General features: G+C 49.7%; 1 protein-coding gene across 3 annotated transcripts in view; it reads left to right on the top strand.

Moving 5' to 3' along the window:
* LOC135907588 (excitatory amino acid transporter 1-like) overlaps positions 1–21,660 on the top strand; it is a 273,341-nt gene that overhangs the window by 47,565 nt on the left and 204,116 nt on the right. The window lies entirely within an intron of this gene.

Here is a 21,660-nt window from a genome sequence, read left to right as displayed (position 1 = left end):
TGCCGCGCTTTGACAAGCGTGGGCACCAACAGGCACACACACGCACACACGAATACACGTGGCATTGAAACATGCCTGGACGCGCTTGGCGGGGAGGCGTTGCGGCTGTGCTGAACGGGCCAAAATGTCCACCGCTTAGAACGAAGCCCCGGCGTCCGTTGCCTCCGCGCCGGCTATACCGCGCGTCGTAGGCGAAACGTAACAGACCGCCCCGCCGGGGGAAGGAGATCCCAATGGTGAGGGGACTGCATCCGCTGTCTCCGGAGGGATGTCGCTCGATGATGCTTATAACCAAAGTCGGTCGTGCCTCGGCGTTTCTTGAGCGCAGCGCACAGAGAAGGCCTCGTTCTCACGTTCAGGTTCACACAGGACACTGCAAAGTGACTTCGGGAGAGTTGCCATTTTTCTCTCGTTCCCAGCAAGCGTTAGAACTACGCCGAAACTCAACCGCTCAGTCAGCAAGCACGACACAACCCTCACAAAGCCATGCCAGGCTCTTTCCCCTTTTATACTACTGCCTAGTTCCTTACAGTAGTCTAGCAGCACTCAGAACGCGTCCAGAAATTGGAAAATTGCACTAGAAAGCACGTCATCACTTTGAAACACTAAACAAAAGCAATAGGTTAAAAATCCTGCTTCAGGAAGAAAAACATCAGTAACAAATAACTTTGAGGCTGATTCTTACGTTAGGGGCCTCGATTTAAGCCATCGGCATTACCGTTGAGACTCCCCTTTTTGTAACGCACCTCAAAGGAATATTGTAGCAAAGTGAGGCTCCAGCGCAGGAGGCGGCCCCCGGACAGCCGTTTTTCTTTCTGATGATGCCAGAAAACCGAGCCTGATGCCACCAACGCCCAGAAATCTAATTGGGAGCTCGCAGAAAGCTTTCGCACACCTTGTGTGATGTACCTAGCACTGAGGTACATTTTGTACAATGTAGGAGAATCAGTTGTAAAGGCAGAAATGCATGGCTGGGCACATGTACTAAGCTCATGAAGTTGATTTGCGCCAAGATAACCTCTCCAAGCTTTCACACTTGCTTTATAAGAAGCCTTCAACACCACCAATATGCCGGTAGCTCCTAACTGCACCAAAAAAACTATTAAACCAACACAACTATTGGTGACATTAATTTATCATTCGAGCGTTCAGATCGGTAATCTCTGGTGCGGAGTAAGCTGAGTAGTTTTGTGCGTAATTAACCAAGCTACGTCAATTAAATTTTCAGTAACTGATCTTACGTGGCTACAAAAATTGAGCACAAAAATTGAGCCCGTCCTCGAGATTACCCAGCCGAGCCAAGAAGTTTCGATTAAAGTGCTTCTGCAAGAGCCATGCGAACAAAAATTTTCTAAGCAAACGCTCTTGGAAGGCGTACCTGACGCAGAAAAAGAACATATGTAAAGTTACAGAAAGAACAGCACTTCAAGACGGGACACAAAGCAGGAACCACGCACACATTACACTAACAACTTGAAGCGCTGTTCTTTCTGTGATAATGAAGCAACTAGCTCGTCAGTCAATCCTTGCAAACCTGTAAAGTCAACCTGACCACACCTAGCCTTTTGTGATGCTGTCATCAATAGTATGGCCCCGTGAGCATGTCCCTTCTGGTCAGTCCGCTTTCCATTTTTAGTCGCGGTGTTTTTCTTGAAGGCAAGTAGTATAAATTTTTACTGTCAGTATAGCAGTGAAACTGTGCCGCCGAAAGCTTGCTTGGTCGCAGAAGCGATGCATGAAGCAACGACGGCGAAAATGTAGCGCGCTGCTGGCATCAAGACAGTGCGCGGTCACCGAGGGAAGGAAGATAACAAAAGGGAACAGCTTGTTTTTTACAGCGAAGCCGTTAAAAGGAAGCTTTACCTCGGGCTCAAGTCCGACACGACCTGCTTAAATAGATGTAAAACGCAGAAATGCTTTTCTGAGATAACCCCTGGACCGATGTTAATGAAATATCTTGGATGCCAAAGAAAAAGGTAAATTCTAATGACTGCTGGGAGCGCAATTTCCATTTAGAGCATGCATACTGTTCGAAAGTTTGTTAAAATTTCGGAAGTGCGTAAAAAATAGAAGCACGAATTTTACAAATTAATAACTTCTTTTGAGGACAGATATCGCGGTTCTGTAAACGCCATCCATTAGATCATTCAAAGCTGAAAAATTCAATATGTCGTTTTATATCGTACATGAATACGTTACGTTACGTGCAAGGGTTCTGCAAAAGCTGTATTTCCATAATACTATTTTTTTCAGATTCATGTCTAAGATACCAATTTTGTCAGTTTTAGATGTACTGTTAGATCCAATGTACAGAATCGTGATATCATTTTTCATTGCCCAAAGACAGAGTTGTAAACTTGATGGTTTCGTTTTCTGAAAATTTGCGATCTTTGCCAATTTTCGCAAAAAAATCATAATCTAAATCAAAAATTTGAAACATCAGTCACTAGATTTTAGCTCTTTCTTATAGGAGCAACAAACTTCCTCAACTTTGGTGCAGTGGTTGTTGACAAAAACGAATCCTCCTTTTAGATGTATTTATAGAGGAGCTCCCGAGCTAAAGCTCCCTCTTAAGGGCTACTTTCCCCTCTATCGTGTCCGCGTGCAGAACAACATCCCGCAGATAGTGTAATACCGGGCCGAACTACCGCGGAGGTGCAGTTCATCGTTAAGGAACCCATATACACAGCTTCACTGGTCATACTTCTTCACAGAGTGGAAGGGAACTGCATTTTTTTTTTTGCATTGACTGTGCTTTTAGAGGCATAATGCTATACATTCAATGCCATTCGTTCTTCTTTCGTATATATTTAAATATGGGTTTAAATAAACTCTATATTCCATTCTTCCGCAAGAGTAGCTGTAAGCGGGGAAAGGCTCGCTAGCTCACATACACACGCATGCGCGCGCGCACGCACGTTTGCACACACTCACACAAACGCACCACACAGAGGTATGAGACATGCTCTTCCGCATTCACGTTTACACGCGCCCACGCATGCACACACGCTCAAAAATGTACGCACGCACGTTCGCACACACTCACACAAACGTGCAGACGCACACAGATGCTTCAAATGCTCGCCCGCATTCACATTTACACGCGCCCACGCATGCACGCATGTACAGAAATGTATGCACACACACACACGCACACACAAACACGCGTATGGTCGCACATGCATACACGCACTTTTGCGCACGCATATTCAAATACTGAGACATACGCACGTGCGCTGAAGGTGCGCACACCGATATACTTTCGCTCTCCTTCCCTGTTCCCTGACAAGAACATGCGCGGGCAAACAGACTGAATAACACTCGCTCTGCATTTGCCGTTCAATACTCCAGCTGTAATAAATCGCTTTGTGGTTTAAATTTCGCGCTTCTTCAAGTAACTGTGCCCTTGCAAGAGAGGGTGCAAGACCATTTGCTCCTGTCGTGTCTCATAACCGCCCATCCTCAACCACAACACTACTTTAACGCACCACCGATCTTCCGACTAAGTGCCATAAATGCGTATGTTCTTACAAAAGACTACCCTCTTGGTGCCGACAGTTGAAACTTGTTGATACTCGGCAATTATATAGAAAATAAATTGTTTAGCATTTTGCCAAATAAATTACGCATATGCGTTACCGCGAAGTTCCACAGGATGGTGAAGGTGCAATGTCCGGAATTCCTGAATATGTCCATGCTACAAGGCACGAGAGTATTTTATTTAACGTGACACAAAGATATGCGCATGCTTGTCACTTTGTCCAAGGAATCAAATGTAATAATAAAAGTGATGACTTAACAAATAAGCAACCCATTCCTACGTTTTAGGGAGTAAAAATAGAAAATATAATATTAGAAGAACCCTAGCTCCTGAAAAAACCAATACTGAAACCCGATCTTGAGTTTTGTGTTTCGTCCATCTGGTGGAAGACTGTCGAACTCAGTCCTGCGGGGCGTTAAAACAAAAAAAAAAAAGCATCGCGGCATCGAACCGCCGTCAGCACGGCGCGAAACGCTAGGTGCGAGTGATTACACAACTCGGCCACGGCTTACAACGTTCCCGCAATAGATACGCTCGAGTTTTTATAGATACCACGTGAACTTGCACAACTGTGTGTCAAAAATCGCTTTTGGGAAGAGTTTTACGCCATGTGTACAGAATCGAGATAGGCACGAATCAAAAGCTGACTCTGCGGACTACATATGCTGCTGCGATTTTTACGATAGACGCCGTTGTTTTACCACAGCTACCGTTTTTGTATCGGAAATAGAGTACAATGTTTTATTAGACTTCCATCGCTGAATCTTTAACCACTCTGGGAACAAAATTCTTGCTTGCCAGAAAGTGGTCGCGGCATTTGGCACGTGTGTATTTTCTTAAAGAAAATGTCTGTCACCTGCATTTTCAATAATCGACCTGCAGCTTTCGTTATTCGCGAAAAACCCGCTCGTTCCATTGGCAACGCTATAGCTTCGTGCCGAGGCTGCTTGGGGCGCTATTGGTACGTGTCCAAAAAAGCAGCCATGTGCACCAACCCACCCGCCTTCTCTGACGCTGTAAGAGCTCACTACTCATCCTTTATGGTGAATGTGTTTACCTTACTTTTTGTACGCTCACACCTTATGTAATACCCCCCCCTTCCCGCCCCAAAGGGGCATCTAATGTAATAAAGTGAAAGTGAAGGCGTGTCCGTACACAGGTTCCACGCAGGGGCGTCTGCGTCAGCAGGCGTTTGGTGTGTTGCGAGACCACGTACCCGAGCACACGAGGGTTGCCCCCCCCCCCTCCCCGCCTGTAGCCGTGCGCCGCTTAGACGTGTCTGGGAAAAGGGGGATCTGGGGGTTGAGCCGATGCTGAGTGTTTGGGCCTTTGAGGCTCTCCGGCGTAGGTAACACACCTCTTCGTCATCTGCTTCACATAGACGGCACCTCCAGACTGACCCACGTGGAGGAAATCGGCAGTCGCTTTTTTCTGTCCCCGTCTTCAATCTTTTGCTTTCTCTCTCACTGTTTCTTCTTTCCTGTCTCCTTATTCCTTCTTCCCACTTCCGTATTCTGTGCCCCGGCAAGGGTGAACCTGATGTAATTATCCAAACTTGTTTATATGATATTAGGTTATAGCGGCGATGCATGGCTGGCGTCTGCAGGTATTCTCCCGGCCTTGTAGCGTCCCCTTGTTGGGCTCGGTGGAGGGTGGCCACCATCACCGACGAATTTTCAAACTTTGTATGGCAAGCGCTTTTCCCCCACTCCCTGATCGTTCCCTGAAGAGGGGGCGCACAGATGAACCATTCAGCTTTTTGATTCAACCTAAAGAGTCCTTTCCGAAATACCACGTTGTTCGTAGTCAACACGAAACTAAGATAGTCCGAGCGATGTCACCTTTTCTTGTAGCCAAATCCCTTACTGAAGCAATAGGCCCAGGTTGTAAAGTAACAAAAATGGGAAGCGGTGATCTTCTTCTCGAAGTTCGCGACAAGCCACAATACGACAGACTCAAAACTTGTTTCGTTTGGTCATCTCGGAAGATGAAACTTCGTGAAAGTGAATTACTAGAAGGATGGCAAAAACAGATTGTTCTCAAGGTGCAAATGAATAAAATAAGACGAGATGACAAAGAAATACCAACTAGGCATATAATCATAACTTTTGGAACCAGCATTCTTCCTTAATCAATCGAGACCGCTTACTGCAAGCTACGTATTAAACCATGCATTCCAAACCCGCGTCAATGTTTTAAGTGTCAGCGTTTTTGGCACTGGTCACAAACCTGCAGAGGGCGTGCTACTCGTGCCAAGTGTAGCTCCATCGAACACTCTTCTGACATTTGCACTTCAGCAACACATTGTGCCAACTGTGAAGGAGACCACCCTGTTTTGCTATGCACTGCTGTGCCGCCCACCGGCACGCCATTTGCCAAGGAGGGGAGGAGGTTGCGCCGCTGCGCGGAGGAGACGCCAAAGTTGGCTCGATTCCGGCCCACGGACGCACACGACCGCGAGCATGAGCCATTAAACGATTTCGCCTTAATAGACAGTTTTAGTTACACGTACGTAGAGACTTCACGTACGCAAACGTGACGAAACTACGTACCTTATGTGCACGCCATATGAAAGGCTTTTAGCTACACGTACACGACGCACGCCAAGAAGAACCACATAGCTCCATCTGTCGTGAAATATGAACACTACGGTAGTGAATTCAATCCTGTCGCCGTGTTTCGATGCAAGCCGTCTGCGCGCGCACAGCCCGCTATCGCTTGTTCGTGATCTCGCGAAACTCCCGCGCGAAACTGTCTACGTGCGCAAGAAATGCACGCGAAGAATTGAATCTCACGTACGTCCATGAGACCACCGCGCGGTCGTTACATTCTACGCATGCGCACTACTTACACGTAGAAGCTCTATTCACGCAAAGCCTCTACGTACGTATAAGTAAAGCTGTCTTATGTATAGCGGACAACTTACGCAGGGTGTGCGGAGCCGGACCCACATTAAAGGGACACTAAAGCGAAACAATAAATCAGTTTAGTCTAATGGAGCATTTTTTGAGAACCCCGCAGGCAGTCATTTCAAAAAAAAAATAGTTTGATTATTAGATGAGAAAATGAAGGTCCAAGTATCAGTATTTGAATTTCGCGCCGAAACCCCAGCGCCGGTACGTCAGCGTGACGTCAGGGATTCCAAAGTATGTTTTCGCATTTGGGCCGCGTTGGCTGAATAAAGGTTCCCGAAACTTGCCATGTTTAATATCTGGTTCCTTTAGAACACAATGTAGACAGTCTGTACCGCTATGTGTAATTAGTAGACCCTAGAAGATGCCATCAAAATCCAAGACGTCACAGCCCCCAGGTGCGGGAACTTAAGTAGGCGTCGCCACCCGCATTTCGTTCTTGCGCTTTTTCTGGCTTAACCAAACGTCTTATCGTTGTAAGAGTGGTGTCTTTGGTGTTGTAGAACGGTAATTTACTGATGCAGAAGAAATCATTTTTCACTTTAGTGTCCCTTTAACCCTTTCGCTGTCGGACCTTTCTGGCCGTGACGCACCCCCAGTGTCGGCTTGGTTTCAGGGAACGAGCATAACAGGGAATGAACGTAGCAATTTATTTTTGATTATGATTGGTGTACAAATAACATAGTCAATGCAATATGCACATTTCAGTGTGCTGCAGCTGTTGTTAGTAAACATCATCATCATCATCATCAGCCTGACTATAAAAATTGGAGGACGCTTAAGCTTCGCCTTCAAGAGTGGGACGCGACAGCGTTCCCGTCGACCCGCCAAGGGGTATAAGACAATGCGCTACGGCACAGCAATCACTTACGATGCGCCCCGCATCGGACTTAGCGCCCACCTATCACGCGGTGAGCGTCAAGCAACGCAGCGTTCGGCGCGGCGACGAAACGTGCGCCTGAGCGAACGAAACGAACCAAAGAACTCGGTGTCTCGGAGGGGAAACGATCTGATCGGCACGGGCAGAGAGATAGATAGTAATCTAAACCGGAAGCACGGCGAAGCGTCGTCAGGGGAGAGGGAGTCCCGCGACGCGCCTGGCAGCGGTCCCAATGCGCGCGCGGCGCTCCTCCTGTCGGGGCAGCGCCGTACATTGAGAGGAGGGGGTCTTCTGTGTTTGCCGCAAGATGGCTCTGCGTGTGCGGAAAGCGCAGAAGAAATGCAGCGGAAACGCACTTCGCAACTCGTGTAATTGTGACTTCTGTACGTTACATGTTCATAATTACCGATATACACCGCAGTATAACTTTCCACGGCTCGTTTCGAAGGCAACACCGCATTCACTAGAGGCGCGTTTGCACCGCTTGGAAGCATCGAACTCGTGGCTGAGTGGTAGCGTCTCCGTCTCACACTCCGGAGACCTGGGTTCGATTCCCACCGGGCCAATCTTGGAAGTTGCTTTTTATTTATGAAGCGCCTGCCGTGATTTATCGCTCACGGTCAACGCCGCCGACGCCGACACCCGACGCCGACGACACCGGCTTTTCTGCGACACGAGCTCCTTAACGCTATCGCGTTAAAATCCGTTCAACATCCGAATCTGACGATGCGGAACCCGCTTCCTGGCATGCGACTCTGTCCAAGTCCGAATCCGAGCTCGGCTCGTATTGTGAATCGGAATTGAGCCACCCCACCAATGAGCAGACGAAGGTCCCGCGCGCTGAGCCATCCGAAAGTAACCGCGCGCAGGGAGGAGGATGCGCTTTCAGTCGCCCGCACAACGGAGAGCAATGGGACGTTGCGTGATCAAGAAGACGGAGGGAGATGGAAAAAGGCTAAACAAAGTTCGAAGGGCTTTACGTTTACTGCTGCAAGCCGGAAGCGAGGGTGCGACGAGAGAGCGAAAGCAGCAACGAGTCACCCTTTTCGGAGAGGCAACGGCACGTGCGCCTGAACTTGACGCGCCGTAGCAGGCACACCAACAGAAGAAAAAATAAAAACCTTCAAACCAGCGGAGATGGCAGAACAACCCTTGAACCCATAACCACACGCGCGCGACGCATGATACAGCGAACACGGAGCCACCGCGCCACTCAGCAAAGAGAAAGTGGGGAGTGGCAGTCGCGCCGTACTCTTCAATACATGGAGTAACACAGGTCGGGGCGAATGTACGAACTTGTAGAAAGAGTCAACAGATAGCGTGGCCAATCCAGGAGCGCCAGCTTTGCGCTCTGGCGCGAAATTTTGAACGCACGATAGAGAACGTACCGGTACGTCAGTGACACCATGGGGGGGAAGCGCGATGACGTACCGGTACGTCCGTGACAGCGAAAGGGTTAATTAAAGCGCACCGCAGGATCTAGGCGACAAAGCGGAAGCGGTCGCACGTCAAATCAATACTTTGTGCTCGCCGCGATAGCTTTGCGGCTACGACGTTGCTCGAGGTCGCGGGTTTGACGGAGGCAGCCTCATTTTGACGGGGGCGAGATAAAAAACACTCGCGCACTTTGATTAAGGATACATTAAGAAACACCATGGTGCCAAAATTAATCCGGACTGCGTCACTACGGCCTGCCTCATAATCCGATTGTGGCTTTGGCATGTCGTTATGGCTGCCCCATAATCGAATCCCAGTTTAATGCTTCTGCCACGATGCGATGTGCCATGTAAGGCAGTGATAATGCTCAACGGTCTCAGAGGTTATGAAATACGGCGCACAACACCACCTCATGCAAACACCTCTCCCTTTGTATTTTGTGTACTATGCAGACAAATGGTAGTGGTACACGTAAGGTAACATTTAAATTGAACTCATCATTCTCGCGTTGACAAAACGTTGAAAAAATTAAACACTCGCTGTCAACATCACCGCCAATTATCGTCAATCAAAGCAAACAGTACAGAAGCTTCGCTAAGATCGATTCCCACAGTGCGTGGGATCTGAATAATTTTTTATTCCCTTGGAGACGACCCTGCCTCTGGCCGTGCCAAAAATTTATGCCTTATGCTCCGCATAATGAGTGCGTTAACGTCACATTCACGTTTCTGCTCTTTGCGGGTTCTTGACGTCGCGTTATTGACAGAGAAAATGGATGCGGCTCGGTCATTTTCGACCGATGACAACGCGGTGATGGAGGCAAGAGGCATAAAAAAGTAGTAGAATTCCTACAAAATCGCACCCATGGTGTCGAATGCCTTTTGAACGCCAAGGGAGAGCAGGATTCTGTCTAGGCTGCCCGGGAGAGGACCGAAGACCTCGTCTTTCAGCAAGCAGAAGACGTCCTGTGCAGAGATTCCCTTGCGAAACCTGAACATCCAGTTCGGAAGAAGGTTGTTACGCTCGAGGTGATCTCCTAGCTGGGTGTGCAAGAGGCTTTCAACAAACTTTCTCATGTAGGATGTTAATGAGATGGGCCACAGCTGTCCAATCTCTCGTGGCTTGCCCGGTTTTTGGATCATGATGGAGGTTGGCCGATTTCCGTGGCACTGGTACTCCATCTCCCTCCTTCCAGACCTGATCAATGCACACTCTATCCGATGGCCGTGTAACTAAGATTACGGAGCATAGCATCGGTGACGCGGTCTGGTCCTGGCGCCGTGTTCTTTTTGAAAGTGTGCGCGACTGCGTAAACTTCCGCGAAAGCGATGGGGCCGTCCAGATCTTCGTTGTCTTGCCAATGCTATTCTTTGGGTGCTTTTGTAGCCATTTGTACAGCAAAAACCCACAAAGGGGGAATTCCTTTTAGGACCATCGCTGAAGACCGCGGAACCTGGCAAAGATGCATCGCAGACTACCTTCAGACATCTTTGAACTGGTTGTGTTTTGATGACCCCTTCTTGGTCCGCAACTCCGACGAAGTTATTGCAACACTAACGAGTAGCCCACCGACGTCATGTTTTTCAATAGACGTGAAGGATCTGTTCTACAGTGTCCCGAGACATGCGGTGGTACAAGCCGTAGAAGAAGCAATCGACATGTTCAGCTACGCCAAATTTCAGCACGTATGCAAGTGCAGCATTTCTAGTTTTGTGAGCTTGCTAAAACTCCATCTACAGGGTGCGTTTCTCGAATATGATGATAGTGTGTATGAGCAGAAGGATTGTATCGCTATTGGTTCCTGGATAGCTCCCGTGCTTTCCGACTTATTTTTGAGTGTGGGAGACAGAAAACTCGCTGTCTTGTTTGAAGAAGCTAACATAACTACTCATTGAAATATGTTGACGATTATTTGGTGTCCATGGAAGATACTCAAAGCGAACCAGTTAGCATACACACTGTTATCAGCATGTTCAAGAAAGCGCTGAAGGTCTAGAATTCACGTACGAGACTCCTACCGAAGGTCGATTGCAGTACCTTGACATAAATGTAAGACTCAGCGCCTCCCACGTGCTCTGGTGCTACAAAACTAGAGGAAAGAAAAAAACCCTTAGATATGATTCTTGCCATTCTAATATCATAAAAGGAGGCATCGCCAAGGCTTGCATCAGTCAAGGAGTTGAAAAATCATGCTGCCATGCTGTGGGGGAGAGCATTGATTTGCAATTAAGCCGCTTAAGAAACAGTGGGTACCCGAAAAATATGGTGGTGCAAATTTGTGAAAACATGTCGCCCTGAATCAGAGCCAACCGAAAAGGCTAAAAAAATACCGGAAAAAGAAAAATTGAAAAGAACGCGCGGTGTTGCCATACATGCTTGGGTTGTCACATAGAATAATGAAGACAACCCAACGCCATCCCGTTCAAGTACTGTTCTCCGCTCCACAAAAACTAAAAGGCATATGCAAGAGGGTGAACGCAGAATCCAAAGAAGTCAATGCAAGTGCTACATTCTGTCAGACTAAGCACGTGAAAAAGTACGTGCAATATGCTAGTTTAGTGGTTTACCAAATCCCACTAGACTGCGGAAAAGTGCACACTGGGCAAATTGGACGCTGTCTAAACGAGAGTTACAGGGGCACAAATACACGTGCGAGCTTCTGACAGCAGCTAGTAACTTGGCTGCGCACTGCAAACAGTGCAAATGCTCTCTGCTACTATATATCATCACAGTCATTTGCACATCAAAAACAAAAACGGAGCAAGAAATATGGGAGGCTCTTGCGATAGCAAAAGAAAAAGAGATGTGCGTAAGCACTCGGTCCATCGTGCTTATCGAAGCTGAGGTCGAGTGTGCCAGGGCGAACGGGTGCAAGTGAATGGCGTATATCCGGCCCAAAGTATCATCACATGTTGTCACTTTGCCATATCTGTTTTTATATCTGCCCGCCCTCCCCCGCGCCACATCTCCTTGTATATAAGCGTTTGCTGTAACACTATTAAACAGTTGGTAGTTTGCGCTACGTACGTCCGCGTCTTGTCCCTCATGTTCATCAGTGCAACACTAAGCGCAATATGATCATGAACGCCCACCCATTCGTTGCTTTACTTGTAGGAACTCCCAGTTGTGTGAGAAGCACTAACTGGTGGGTCTGGTGACGCGGAGTAGATTGACTACCCTGTTAATATCTCGCTTGTACCCCAGTGATGTGCGATTGATCGAAGTCGCCAAGGAAAATCAGTCGATCCCGCCGTGGAATCTGTGTGGGTGCGTGGTTCAGGATTGTCTAAAAGTCAGTCCTGCGATCGGAGGGTTGACTGTACACGTGCTCCAATATACATTTAGGGCATTTTTTTCTTTACAGGCCAAATGGTGATTATTTCATTATGTGTTTCGACCGTCGGTGTAAGGGTCGCGGTTATGGCTAAGTCCTTCCTTGCCGGGGTCGATACAGCTGGGTGATTCGGCTCGACGTAAAGGCTAACCTCCGGTGGGTCTCGGTGCTTTCCTAACCTCTTCTAGGCAATTGAAGTCGTGTGGAACAAGGGCTGCCTTGCCGCTTTGTGTGAGTATAGCGTCTTTGTTATGTAGTCAGCGACAGTTCCGCTGCCAAACTGCAAGATTCTCTTATCTGGATGCTCTGTTAGACTTGTTGCGGAGGGCCAGAAGTTGCTTCCTCAGTCTCTGTGGTTACAATGTATTTGACATTTGGTCTATTCTCGCCGATACTGGATTGTCGCATGCGGGTCCTCTTAGTCCCTTGGAGAGACTCATCCACGCACTGTTTGAGCTCTTGGAACTCCTTGTACGTGGGTTGTATGTATGTATTTATATGTTGCAGTTTCTCTTTTATCTGAGCGAACATGACTCCCATTTGCTCTGTGAGCATTGTTTACAGCTCCGGGAAGAGTGTCCCAGGTGATATTGGTAAATGGGGCGAGGTCTGTAGAGGGACCCCGGCGTATTGGAGGTGTTGGGGAAGTTGTTGCTGTTGTGTGGCTAGTTGGGGTTTCTGTGGTCCCATCTGCACTCTCAGCGATTCCACCTGGTGCTTTAATATTTCAAGTTCATGTTTGGTGCCATGTAAGTTAACTTTAAGTTGCTTGTTTTCCGCAAGAACGCGCTTATATTCTTCACACTGTGTGATAGATTTTGCTGTGGAAGACGCGACCGCTGCCCAGCTTACCTGTGCCGGTGTTTTCTGAGGGGTCCCAGCAACATGCGGGGGCAGGGGGGGCGTCCCTGCCGGCTTTCTCACTGGAGTCCGCGAGCACAGGCAATTCAGCTTCAGTTCATCTGTCTTAGGTAGAACAGGGGTTGTGAGCTGCGGAGATCTTGAGCTAGATACGCTTCCAGTTTCTCTGCTGCGTTCAGTCTTTCCTTTGTAGTCTTCGTCCTTGTCCTCCGAGGAGAACCACCATCGTTGTTTGGCCACCTGCTGTGGAGGGGTTCAGTGTTTACGCGGAAGTCATTGTTTCAGTCACTTGTTGCAGCATCGGCAGTCACCGGTGGGATGAGGACCCCCCCCCCCCCACACACACACACGAGTCACACTTAGGTTCAACCGGGTGTCCGTCGGTAGCGTTTTCAAGTCCACATAGTTTGCAGATGAGGCGCTATGGCTTGGGGCAGACATCCGTGTGACGCCCTTTGTCGCGGCAGATCTTGCAGACTTGAATCGTGGAGCGGAAGGGGTGGAACAAAAGTTCCCCTCCATAGTTCCGCTCCATCTTGGGTAGTACATGCCCGCTATAAAGGTCAAGGCGTTGCTCTTGCGGTCACTTATCATGCGTGCCTGCACAAGCTCTACTCCATGCGTGCGTACCCGCATATTTGCAAGCAATGTATCGAGTGGGGAGTGTCGTGGAATTTCCTGAGCGCCCCTTGACGTGTCTTGTCCGGTGGCCGCGTACACTTTCACGGCGTATGCGTGACCACTGGTCGTTAGGTTTCGTGTAACTCTTCATTTCTCTGCCACCTCCTGGTGCTCGGTGGAAAAATAGTTATGTTAGATACCGGGTTGATTTGGTCCCCAGATAATTTGTGTTAGAGAGCTTCAATGACTGCTGTCACAAGTGTGCGTGCTTGATGTTCAGCAAGGCTCGTCCCCGGAGTGATCTTATTATGATTTTAAAGTCGTCTTTCGGCAAGGGTCGGCGTTTAGGGAACTTCTTTCCTTTCGGTCATCTCGTGGTATTGGTTTCCGAAGTGAGTTTGGCTGCCGAGTTGTCGCGTTTGCGTTCCAATGCTTGTTGTTTGCGCTGACGCAATGTCGAAACCGTCTACCAGTCGCTCCGGTGTCAAGCAAATTTGAGGGTGGAAAGTTTCCATTCAGTTATTCGTGCTGGTTGGGCCCAATCGCAGGCGTGCCGGGCCCCGTCAGGTCTATTCGTTCGTTGTTTTCAACTTGACGATCTCTTATTCTGGTGGTATGAGAGTCTCGCGCCACGCCCGTGGTGACAGTTAAGTCTAGCTCCGGATCCGGAGCCCGCGCCTCCGCCGCAGCCGCTACCGCTGCGCCGGCGTTAGGCTTAACAGCTCCGCGGCGCAGTACTGCACTGTTTAATATTGCTACTCCTCGAGAAGACGTCGCAGGGCTGAAAGAGTGGTCTTCAGTGATTCGAATGATTCCTCGTAACTTCACGGTTCCGTCTGTGTGGGTTGTCAATGGGTCACGATGAGGTTTGCCACCGCAACATTGAAAAATGTAGAGCTCAAGTACACTCGAGACGCGCCTCGCGTTCCCCCGGTACCCGTTTGGTGACTCTAATGGCCCAACGGTTATCTGTCGTACCCAATAGAGCACCTGCTCAACTCCATTTCTTTTACCTAATGTCAACGACAATGTCGGCAACCCCCGTTTGCACTCTCGTCCACACCGCTGTCGTGCCCTTTTTAACGTTGTGCCTAGCATTTTTCGTTGTTGTTGTGGCCTCACCACATACATGGCTCGTTGCGTGGTTCTTAACTTCTCCTCAAGCTTCTTTGTTAACCTCCACGTTTCTGGCCCATTTTTTCAGCCTCTCTCACCCAAAGTTTCTACTGGCAATGATTTGACAATGTATGCCGTATGTGCTCTAATCCCTTTCTATTCTGATGCAAATTTACTTGTCATGATCAAAGACCTCCGTGCGTCATTGACATAGATAAATGCATTCTGCAAACTGATTGGCAATCTTGAATTCTTGTTCTTGTGCCAGGGTGAGCCCGCCTCGCGAAGACACGCCGACGTACCACTGCTCACGCGCTTGCAGTCTTCTTGCACAGCTGGCGCCGATGGCGGCCATCATGTCAGCGTTCCCATACTGCCCCTATCGCTCGTTCCACTGCCTTTGCGTTCGTCGTCTTCTACAGCTGGCGCAGATGCCTCTCATCATGCCAGTGTTCCCATACCGCCCATCGCGCTCGTGCCACTGCTCTCACATTCATCGTCTTCTTCTAGAGCTGGCTCCGATGTCGCCCACCATGCAAGCTTTCCCATACTGACCCTCGCGCTCTTTCCCCTGCTCGCGCTTTCGTCGTCGTCTTCTTCCACAACTGGCTCCGATGCTGCTCATCATGCCAGCGTTCCCATACTGACCCTCGCGCTCTTTCCACTGCTCTCGCGTTCGTCGTCGTCTTCTTCCACAACTGGCTCCGATGCTGCTCATCATGCCAGCGTTCCCATACTGACCCTCGCGATCTTTCCACTGCTCTCGCGTTCGTCGTCGTCTTCTTCCACAACTGGCTCCGATGCTGCTCATCATGCCAGCGTTCCCATACTGACCCTCGCGCTCTTTCCACTGCTCTCGCGTTCGTCGTCGTCTTCTTCCACAACTGGCTCCGATGCTGCTCATCATGCCAGCGTTCCCATACTGACCCTCGCGATCTTTCCACTGCTCTCGCGTTCGTCGTCGTATTCTTCCACAACTGGCTCCGATGCTGCTCATCATGCCAGCGTTCCCATACTGACCCTCGCGATCTTTCCACTGCTCTCGCGTTCGTCGTATTCTTCCACAACTGGCTCCGATGCTGCTCATCATGCCAGCGTTCCCATACTGACCCTCGCGCTCTTTCCACTGCTCTCGCGTTCGTCGTCGTCTTCTTCCACAACTGGCTCCGATGCTGCTCATCATGCCAGCGTTCCCATACTGACCCTCGCGATCTTTCCACTGCTCTCGCGTTCGTCGTCGTCTTCTTCCACAACTGGCTCCGATGCTGCTCATCATGCCAGCGTTCCCATACTGACCCTCGCGATCTTTCCACTGCTCTCGCGTTCGTCGTCGTCTTCTTCCACAACTGGCTCCGATGCTGCTCATCATGCCAGCGTTCTCATACTGATCCTCGCGCTCTTTCCACTGCTCTCGCGTTCGTCGTAGTCTTCTTCCACAACTGGCTCCGATGCTGCTCATCATGCCAGCGTTCCCATACTGACCCTCGCGATCTTTCCACTGCTCTCGCGTTCGTCGTCGTCTTCTTCCACAACTGGCTCCGATGCTGCTCATGCCAGCGTTCCCATACTGACCCTCGCGATCTTTCCACTGCTCTCGCGTTCGTCGTCGTCTTCTTCCACAACTGGCTGCGATGCTGCTCATCATGCCAGCGTTCCCATACTGACCCTCGCGATCTTTCCACTGCTCTCGCGTTCGTCGTCGCCTTCTTCCACAACTGGCTCCGATGCTGCTCATCATGCCAGCGTTCCCACACTGACCCTCGCGATCTTTCCACTGCTCTCGCGTTCGTCGTCGTCTTCTTCCACAACTGGCTCCGATGCTGCTCATCATGCCAGCGTTCCCATACTGACCCTCGCGATCTTTCCACTGCTCTCGCGTTCGTCGTCGTCTTCTTCCACAACTGGCTCCGATGCTGCTCATCATGCCAGCGTTCCCATACTGATCCTCGCGCTCTTTCCACTGCTCTCGCGTTCGTCGTCGTCTTCTTCCACAACTGGCTCCGATGCTGCTCATGCCAGCGTTCCCATACTGACCCTCGCGCTCTTTCCACTGCTCTCGCGTTCGTCGTCGTCTTCTTCCACAACTGGCTCCGATGCTGCTCATCATGCCAGCGTTCCCATACTGACCCTCGCGATCTTTCCACTGCTCTCGCGTTCGTCGTCGTCTTCTTCCACAACTGGCTCCGATGCTGCTCATGCCAGCGTTCCCATACTGACCCTCGCGATCTTTCCACTGCTCTCGCGTTCGTCGTCGTATTCTTCCACAACTGGCTCCGATGCTGCTCATCATGCCAGCGTTCCCATACTGCCTCTCGCGCGCGAGGCATTGCCCGCGCTTTCGCCGTCGTCTTCTTCCACAGCTGGCGCCCATGCCGCTCACCATGCCAGTGTTCCCACACTACCCTTCGCGCTCGTTGCACTGCTGCTGCGTTCGTCGTCGTCTTCTTCCACAGCTGGCGCCCATGCCGCTCACCGTGCCAGTGTTCCCACACTACCCTTCGCGCTCGTTGCACTGCTGCTGCGTTCGTCGTCGTCTTCTTCCACAGCTGGCGCCCATGCCGCTCACCGTGCCAGTGTTCCCACACTACCCTTCGCGCTCGTTGCACTGCTGCTGCGTTCGTCGTCGTCTTCTTCCACAGCTGGCGCCCATGCCGCTCACCGTGCCAGTGTTCCCACACTACCCTTCGCGCTCGTTGCACTGCTGCTGCGTTCGTCGTCGTCTTCTTCCACAGCTGGCGCCCATGCCGCTCACCGTGCCAGTGTTCCCACACTACCCTTCGCGCTCGTTGCACTGCTGCTGCGTTCGTCGTCGTCTTCTTCCACAGCTGGCGCCCATGCCGCTCACCATGCCAGTGTTCCCACACTACCCTTCGCGCTCGTTGCACTGCTGCTGCGTTCGTCGTCGTCTTCTTCCACAGCTGGCGCCCATGCCGCTCACCATGCCAGTGTTCCCACACTGCCCTTCGCGCTCGTTGCACTGCTGCTGCGTTCGTCGTCGTCTTCTTCCACAGCTGGCGCCCATGCCGCTCACCATGCCAGTGTTCCCACACTGCCCTTCGCGCTCGTTGCACTGCTGCTGCGTTCGTCGTCGTCTTCTTCCACAGCTGGCGCCCATGCCGCTCACCATGCCAGTGTTCCCACACTACCCTTCGCGCTCGTTGCACTGCTGCTGCGTTCGTCGTCGTCTTCTTCCACAGCTGGCGCCCATGCCGCTCACCATGCCAGTGTTCCCACACTGCCCTTCGCGCTCGTTGCACTGCTGCTGCGTTCGTCGTCGTCTTCTTCCACAGCTGGCGCCCATGCCGCTCACCATGCCAGTGTTCCCACACTACCCTTCGCGCTCGTTGCACTGCTGCTGCGTTCGTCGTCGTCTTCTTCCACAGCTGGCGCCCATGCCGCTCACCATGCCAGTGTTCCCACACTACCCTTCGCGCTCGTTGCACTGCTGCTGCGTTCGTCGTCGTCTTCTTCCACAGCTGGCGCCCATGCCGCTCACCATGCCAGTGTTCCCACACTGCCCTTCGCGCTCGTTCCACTGCTCTCGCGTTCGTCGTCGTCTTCTTCCACAGCTGGCGCCCATGCCGCCCATTATGCCAGCGTCCCAATAATGCCCCTCGCACTCGTGCCACTCCTCTGACGTTCGTCTTCGGCTTCACAGCTGGCTCCATGCCGCTGATTATGCCAAAAAAGTCAAAAATAGGTAACGTTGAGTTAATTCAGACACTCAAATTCACGACCTTCGGTGGGACTGAACGAGTTCTGGGGTTTTACGTGCCAAAACCATGACTTGATTATGAGGCACGCCGTAGTGGTGGACTCAGGTCTCATTTTGACCACCAGGGGATCTTTAAAGGGACACTAAAGTGAAAAATGATTTTTCCTGCATCAGTAAATTACCGTTCTACAACACCAAAAACACCACTCTTACAACGATAAGACGTTTGGTAAGCCAGAAAAAGCGCAAAAACGAAATACGGGTGGCGACGCCTACTTAGGTTCCCACACCTGGGGGCTGTGACGTCTTGGATTTTGATGGCATCTTCTAGGGCCTACTAATTATATATAGCGGTACAGATTGACTACATTGTGTTCTAAAGGAACCAAATATTAAACATGGCAAGTTTCGGGAACCTTTACTCAGCCAACGCGGCCCAAATGCGAAAACATACTTTTGAGTCCCTGACGTCACACTGACGTAGCAGCGTCGGGGTTTCGGCGCGAAATTCAAATACTGATGCTTGGACCTTCATTTCCTCATCTAATAATCAAGCTATCTTTTTTAAATGACTGCCTGCAGGGTTGTCGAACAATGCTCCATTAGTCTAAACTGATTTATTGTTTCGCTTTAGTATCCCTTTAACGTGCCCACAATGCACGGGACAGAGACATTTTTGCACTTCGCTGCCATCGAAATGCAGCCGCCGTGGCCGGGATTCGATCCCGTGACCTCGGGCTTAGCAGAACAAAACACGATAGCCGCAAAGCCACCGTGGTGGGTGACCTTCGGTTGGAGTGGAATCCACGACGTTTAGTGTTAAGGCGAAGTAAGGTGTTGTTAACTAATATAGAGGTAATTAAGGCACTCGAACCCACGATCCTTGGTGGGAGTCAAACCCACGACCTTTGGCGTTAATTAGGGCGAAGTTAATTAAAGCACGATTAACTCACGTAGCCTCAATTAAGGCACTTAATTAAGGCACCTTTGGCGTTAGAAAACAAGAAGTAGCAACGCATTTGTATGAGACTGCCAAGTAACTTAACAAATGTCTCTTGAGCGCGCAGCCTTCGCCCTTTTCGGCGTATGCTAAGGTGACTCAGTTTTACTTTTTATTCTTTATATACAGTGACTGGGTTAGAGATAAATTAACGAGGGTCCCAAAGTCAAAGGCTGCAACGAAACTCTTGTTACAGGCATTGCACATTTTCTTAAAGTGGCGCTTTCTTGCCGAGTTAAAGGTCGTTATTCGTACGTATTTCGCCTCTAACGCTGAACACCATGGCCACATACTTCGACAAGCGGCTTAGAACAACCTTCCTCAAGGGCAAGCCAGCGCCTGGAGACTCTTGGCGCCTTTCGATCCGCAGTTGCGTAAGAGGAAACCGACGTATCAGAAACCCCACGAGTGCAACACGATGCTATGACTCCTCCACTGAAAATTTTAAGAAATAATATGTGTATGATTTACTGCAAGTAAATTTATGTATATAATATGCAGCCTGTCTCAAATAATTGCAAGTACTAAAATTCGTAGTTACGCCTGAAAGGCGAGGAACTGATTGCGATAGCAAATTAGTACATAGCTGTACGGAGTAAGGATAGTAATTTCATTGGCCGTATAAACTTGGAAACATTCGCTTACTAACTAAATTAACAATGATATAATGTGTAAGCGTGACTCAATGAGGACGTAGAAAGAAACAGACACACGGAGACAGCGCTACCTTTGTGTGTCTGCTGGTTTCTATGTCCTTGTTCAGTCGCGCTTACCCATTCTATTATGAATTCGAACCAACTAGTCCGTCAACGTGTTTTAACTAAATGAACCAGCACGGTGTCACGCGCGCACAGGTAAACGTGAACACATCTCGCTCTATGACAGCGCAAACTGTCTGTGAAAACACTGGAGTTATGAATCGCGGCAGCGGTGAGACATTTGACATCCGTGTATCTGTCGCTTCAACGCGATCGAAGCGTTGAGTGCACAGCGCGCAGAAAGCTACCGAAACTACGCGCACTCCGAAAACATCACAGATCGCTTTCAAGATGAGGCCCACGCGGGTGCGTACTTTGGCCGCATTGCAAATTGCTTTGAAGACACACGACCGCCGGCAACGCGTTCTTACGGCGTCTACTACGGCGTCCGCAATTCGCGTGGCCAATACCGTAGTGGACGCCACAGTGTGTCCGCTCTGTGGAGCCATAGAGAATTTCTCTATGGTGGAGCGGCGGGCGAGAAGGATATTGAGGCACCCTAGTAGCCGCCGGCGAAGAACACCTCTCCTCCCTCGCCTAACCCCGCTTGCCTCGCACGCCACTGGAGAGGGCACGCATCCACACCGCATTCATCGCTCGCGCACGCGACATTGAACCGCGTCCACCGGCTCACCATCCCCCGCTTTCACTCATACGGAACCTCACGGCGACGGCAGAAATTCACCTGGAGAGTTCATATAATTGCAATAATATTTGCTTCCTAAGGCAGCTCATCTTTAACACTAATATTAACTCCTCAAAAACCACACTTCCTATGCACGCGCGTATCGCTGGTAAGCCAATAGCACCAAGAATACTCCGCTTTACGTAAGGTTTAACCGGAATTGACTCCGCAGGTTTTTTTCTTTCCTTCGTTGTCTAACGTATTCAAAATTTCAAATATGTATGCATGTTTCATTACTTCGACGAGACTTTAGTATCTCGGATAAAGCTTCAGTAAGTATCGGCGCCGGTTTCTTACTGAAGCGTGTTAGTGGGCTACTTGGCTGGCCTTCATAGTAATGCAGTTGAGTGCAATTGCGCGGAGAGAAGAATTAGGCGTACACAGCAATATATTCTCTGTCAAATTCTTCTCTGTCCTTGTCTAATCGCGCTGAACTGTGTTATATCTAAGCCTTATACTGACCTCCACAAGTACATGAAAAAAGTTCTACTCTAATCTATTCCAAAACTATCGCAGAATGCGATTCCTTTTTAGTGTATGTATTAGTGTATTATTTAGTGTATTATATTTATTTATTGTAGTTATACACTTAATTTAGACTCTGGTTTCGTCTAAAGCTTCCGCATGGAGCATAACGCTTCAGACCACACCTCCACTAACAATTTCTTTTCTTACTCGATGCTATGCGTAACATGGTAATAAGTCGGTAAGTAACAAATAGACTCAAATTTTTTATTGTGAAAAAATTGAGGACCAGGAAAACGGGGGTGCTGCAAGAAACAATAACAAAAGAAAAGAAA

The sequence above is a fragment of the Dermacentor albipictus genome, chromosome 1 (assembly GCF_038994185.2).
Source record: "Dermacentor albipictus isolate Rhodes 1998 colony chromosome 1, USDA_Dalb.pri_finalv2, whole genome shotgun sequence".
Taxonomy (NCBI): domain Eukaryota; kingdom Metazoa; phylum Arthropoda; class Arachnida; order Ixodida; family Ixodidae; genus Dermacentor; species Dermacentor albipictus.
The sequence above is the reverse complement of the archived record's forward strand: the minus strand, read 5'-3'. Positions and strand labels throughout refer to the sequence as shown.